This window comes from Oreochromis niloticus, linkage group LG18 (genome assembly GCF_001858045.2).
Source record: "Oreochromis niloticus isolate F11D_XX linkage group LG18, O_niloticus_UMD_NMBU, whole genome shotgun sequence".
Lineage (NCBI taxonomy): Eukaryota > Metazoa > Chordata > Actinopteri > Cichliformes > Cichlidae > Oreochromis > Oreochromis niloticus.
This window is the reverse complement of record NC_031982.2, coordinates 25,015,011-25,020,699: the sequence shown is the minus strand read 5'-3', so window position 1 is coordinate 25,020,699 and position 5,689 is coordinate 25,015,011. Positions and strand designations below refer to the sequence as shown.

Below are 5,689 nucleotides of genomic sequence, written 5' to 3'. Positions count from 1 at the left end.
GACTGTCTTCTTCCGTTTGGCCGCATACGCCGTCAGCGTGGCAGCAGTGGATGAAAATACCTAAGAAATAAGATAAATTGTTATTTCCATAGCACTTTTACACACAATGAAACACATAAACATAGAACCACAAAAGACCTGCAGCCTACCTGAGTGGTGAATTCATTGCGATTTGTGTATCTAGCGGATTGAGGAATTTCCCGGTGAATCTTGTTGACTGTGCCGAGGATGGTGGTTTTCCGTCTAAGAAGTTTTTGCGCAAGTGAAAGCGATGTGAAGAAATTGTCCGTGGTAACATTTCTGCCCTTGTCTAGGAATGGTTCCATCAGCCTCATCACTACATTTTCAGACAGTCTCTCCCCACTGGGACGATTGGGGTCCTTGCCAAGATATAGGAGGACATTGCAAATGTACTTGGATTTTAGGTCGCAGGCCACCCAAAACTTGATCCCAAACCTGTCAGGTTTACTTGCAATATACTGGAGGAAACAGCACCGAGTCTTTGATGGGAAGAGCTGTTCATCAACGGTGATATGTAGACCAGGGTTGTAGCACGTGATGCAGTTGGTGACAAATGATCCCCACACACTGGAAACTGCAGCGAACTTATCAGTCTTTGCTCGATCACTGCGGGTGGACCTGTCATCAAAGCGTAGGTGTTGCATGATGTCTTGGAAGCGGTTACGCGGCATAGTTCCAATGATCTGTGGGTTTCCCAGGTTTGCTGACCAGCAGTCACGTAGTGATGGAACCCTAGTAACCCCCCGCAAGATCAAGATCTTTGATCAAGATCAAGATCAAGGACTCGGTGCTGTTTCCTGCAGTATATTGCAAGTAAACCTGACAGGTTTGGGATCAAGTTTTGGGTGGCCTGCGACCTAAAATCCAAGTACATTTGCAATGTCCTCACATATCTTGGCAAGGACCCCAATCGTCCCAGTGGGGAGAGACTGTCTGAAAATGTAGTGATGAGGCTGATGGAACCATTCCTAGACAAGGGCAGAAATGTTACCACGGACAATTTCTTCACATCGCTTTCACTTGTGCAAAAACTTCTTAGACGGAAAACCACCATCCTCGGCACAGTCAACAAAATTCGCCGGGAAATTCCTCAATCCGCTAGATACACAGATCGCAATTAATTCTCCACTCAGGTAGGCTTCAGGTCTTTTGTGGTTCTATGTTTATGTGTTTCATTGTGTGTAAAAGTGCTATGGAAATAACAATTTATCTTATTTCTTAGGTGTTTTCAACCTCTGCTGCCACGCTGACGGCGTATGCGGCCAATCGGAAGAAGACAGTCTATATTCTTAGCAGCATGCACAGTGTGGTTCAGACTGATAACACCACCAAAAGGAAGCCAAACACTGTCACCCTTTACAACACCACAAAGTGTGCCGTGGATGTGATGGACCAGATGGTGCGGGAGTACACGGTCCTATAACATGATTGACATGGCAGCACTGAATGCACATGTGCTGTATCAAGCATGCAACGGGACGCAGGAAAGACGGGTGGACTTCCTGGTGGAGTTTGCAAGAGAGTTGGCTAACTCTCACATGGCTGGGAAGAAGGCAAGAAAAGAACAGTTGCTTCGGACACAACCCTCCATACCTAGCCCTGGAAAAAGAGCCACGTGTCAGGTCAAACACAAATGCAAGAACTATCATGCCACTGTGCGATGTGTTCACTGCTACAGATACACATGTGGTAAATGCAGACTACAGCTACCATGGCAGTGCCAGGATTGTGAGTGATTGAAATGTACTCACTCACTTTTTATTATTATCTGTAAATATGTGTACAAATGGTTGTTTTTGTAGAAATATTTTTTGTTTTTTTTGTACTGTTTTTATCAATAAATCTTTTGGAGATCTATTTTCCTGGATGATTGAGAATGCATCAAGACGAACACAAAATGAAGTTCACAGCTTTTAGCAGTTCCCCCTCCCCACACACAAACAAAGAGGCAGTTTGCAGTTAGAAATCCGCAATCATTCACACACCCCCACTCCCCTCCACAATTCTCAGGTAACGACCCAATTTACATATGAATTGATGCTAACAGACTAGCCAAGTTAGCTTCCACTTGGCTGACAGAGGGTTAGAAAAGCCTGGGACTTCTAGTGTTAATCAAGCACAACATTCAACCACTGAAACATCTTTTTTTCTGTTCAGGGACGTAACATGTAGTGTAATTTGAAATCTTAATCAAAAAATAATAATGGGATCTATTCTTTTTTCTGTTTTTCATAACAACAATAATAATAATATTTTAGCATTAAAATTATAATTTTAGTTAAAGAGCACATACTGGTGGATTAACCATGACAGAAACAGAAACAATGACTTCGGTAATTACCAGTACTGTTAATTAAATGTTTCTTGAATAATAATAAAAAATAATGGGGGGAAAGGGAAAAAAGTTGCCAGCTCCAGTTTATATATATTCCTAAATACTGTAATGCCAAAGTTGCCAAAAGTTACAGAATTTCAGTGTGGTAGTGGGTGAAAAACGCAACCACTGCATAACATTTCATAAGCAAAGCATAAACCAGAAGAAGAAGGACAAATTACACCGACACCGATTATTAACCCGGTCACAAAGCCGACGACAGATTTGACGTCAGATCTTCGCTATTATCCGGACTTGGGACGAATTCTCCTTTAGTCTGCGTGACAACACTAAAGAACTGACCCCGACGTGATTTGAACACGCAACCTTCTGATCTGGAGTCAGACGCGCTACCGTTGCGCCACGAGGTCATTCGTTCTTGCCGTCTTCCCCCCACGAAACAACAACAACGACAAAACATTAAGGCGCGTGTGTGTGTGTGAAGAACGTGATCACTCATAGAAATTCACCACAGATCTGTCTGCTTTCCTGAGGAACGTTAGTCCTTAGCTCAACACTAAGAGCCCAGGAGGAGCTCTGGAGCTGAAACAAGAAGTGTCATAAGAATAACAATCGTGAATGAGAACAATACAAAGACAGTCCGTGGTTCTAAATTACTCATATTGTGAATGTGAGTGGGTCTCTGGCGCTGTTAGTCCACTGGCCCTATTGCAGCTGGGATAACTGGGATCTGCTAAAGAACTGCAAGCGCTGCAGGTGGCTGCCACTCCCTGAGCCTGGCTATGCTGGAAGTTTCTTCCTGTTAAAGGGAGGTTTTTTTTCTTCCCACTGTCGCCAATTTGCTTGCTCATAGGGGGGTCATATGATTGTTGGAGTTTGTTCTGCTTTCTTTTTATTATTGTAGGGTCTTGACCTTAAAATAGAAAGCATCTTGAGGCAACTGTTGTTATAATTTGGTGTTATAAAAATCAAATGGAACTGCACTGAATTGAAGCGTGTAGGTGAGTGGACTCGAAACTCTACTTTCCTTATTTATTTATTTACATTTCCTGTACAGCATGGTGAGATATTCTATTCAGTCTTATCAAAAATAATTTAAATTAAAAGCCCTGTTTTGGATTTCATTGTTTGCTGCTTGTTGTTAAATTGAACCCTAAAATGTTTGTTTTTTCCAGTGTAAATCAGCGTGGTCTTTATTTTTACCCCACAGACAAATCACAGTGATCTGAAAATGTAGAATTATTGTGCATACACAGAAATCAAAATTACTGAAAGACTTTACAATTTGCATTCACAGATCTCATCAGTTTCACCTATAATTGGAATAACTGTCAAACTGACTCCTTAAAGTAACTTAATTTTAACAAACATTTAACATCAGTTGCACTGCTTCTCACTCATGGAGAGAAACTGAAACAGTTTGTAATAGCTGATAATTATGCACAATATTTGTATTGTGCTGCCTGGTTTTTATTGTGTGAAGATATTTATTAGGTTTCATGAAATGAATTTTAATGAGTTACAGGGCTGTGTTCCAGCTCATGACTTCTGTGAGCTCCCCAGTGATGACACTGAGAGACTCTCTGCTTTGTTTTCCTGCTGTTGCAGAGATGAGTCCTTATGAGCTGCTACTTTCTCCACTTTCTCCAAAAAACATCACAGATCCTCGCTTCTGTACACTCGAATGACCCCGACAGCCACATAAAGCCAGTCAGGTCACAGGTTTGATGATGGACAAATTATATTCAGGTGTGTAGCACACATATAACATAATTACACTCTGGAATAAGGTAATATTTTAATTAATTATTTTAAATAAGGTAATATTTAAAAAAGCCAAAACATCTCCGTCTTGCAATCTGTCAAAGTTGAATTGTGGTGGAATTTGGGAGGACAGCAACTATCTTACTGATGACTGCAGTAAGACAGTTTAATAAGAAGACTGTGGTTTGATTTCAAGACCTAAAAAGAACTAAAAAAACTTCTTCTTTGTAATCTGGTGCAACTCAATACAGGACGGAGTCTGCTGTGTTGTTGCCACAGTTCTTCACAACATCCTAAAGGACATTTTCTTACATGTGACACACACAGACACACAAACTTAGACAAACATCCGAGTCACTGTATTCCTTCTCCCCTGGAAACATCTCCTAAGGTCTCCAACCTTACACCTGCTTAATGGTCACACAATGCCAAGCATTTGCTGGAAAAACAGACAATGATGGTACCACCCTCACATCATATTAATGTACTTTGTCAAAGAGTTGTGTTTCACTATTAATTTTTAAAGAATGGTTATGTAATGTATCAAGTAAATGTGAAACTTGTTTTTCTATGTGTTCTTGAGCTTTTTTCTATTTAAATGCTTCTCTGTGTAAGCAGTGCTGGTCACTGATTTCATGCCGCAGCAAATAAAGTAACTCAACAGGCCCATGTGACTTCACCATGGTAACAATGGAGTATATAATCATGCATTTCTCACTCACTGTCATGCTTCCCGCTTTGACTGGCAGTCCAATTATGAGCCGAGCCAAGGTGCAGATGAGGACGGTAAAGTAGTGTCTACGTGCATGAACACCTTGCCGATGGATTCAAGGAATACAAACAAGGACGACCAAAGACTCCCTCATCTTGACCTTGCACCTATAACTGCAGAGGCAGGCCTTAACGTCCCCTGCACTCTAAGGAGAGTGGCCCAAAGACTGCCCCCAGCCTGAAGAAGAGAAATACCTTTTTGCTGTAATGCAGAGGTACTTGAAGGCCTCTGCTCTTAGATCCAGATCCAAGTGACAAACTAGAGGCCTCACCCTGCAGCAAAGACATTCTTCCTCTTTCTTGGGAGACCTGACAGGGGTTTGTGAGTAGAGTTGTGAGGATATGATAAACGCAGGTTAGACTAAATTTAAATTAATGGTTAAATTTACATTAAATAGTTGATTCATGTTCATTTATTGCATTTATAACTGTTGAGCTAATTTTCACTGATCTCTGCAACTTCAGCAAGCATTAAAAAAGCATATGAGGTAAAAGAAAACTCTGCTGTATGTTTTGTGTTTCACATAAAGGTCTCTTTAAAATAATGGCATCCTCTCCTCAATAATATGAAGGATTTCAGATTAGAGAGATGCAATAATGAACCAAAGTGGTTTCATGTGGTTGGCTAATAGGAGTGCTTATGACAAGGTTGCAGGAGAAGCTTTGGGAAGAAGATTAATCTGAATATTTCACCCTTGATTAGACAGGAAAGCTAATGACACCGCTTTAATGTAAACGGGGGCTTCTGTACTGAGGTAACAACAGTACCACCTGAGATCCTAAAATACAGTTATAACA

General features: G+C 41.0%; 1 non-coding gene across 1 annotated transcript; it reads right to left on the bottom strand.

Moving 5' to 3' along the window:
• Nucleotides 1-2,694: 2,694 nt before the first annotated feature.
• trnaw-cca (transfer RNA tryptophan (anticodon CCA)) lies at nucleotides 2,695-2,766 on the bottom strand. The gene has a single exon. It is a non-coding gene; the product is annotated as a tRNA-Trp (tRNA).
• Nucleotides 2,767-5,689: the final 2,923 nt, after the last annotated feature.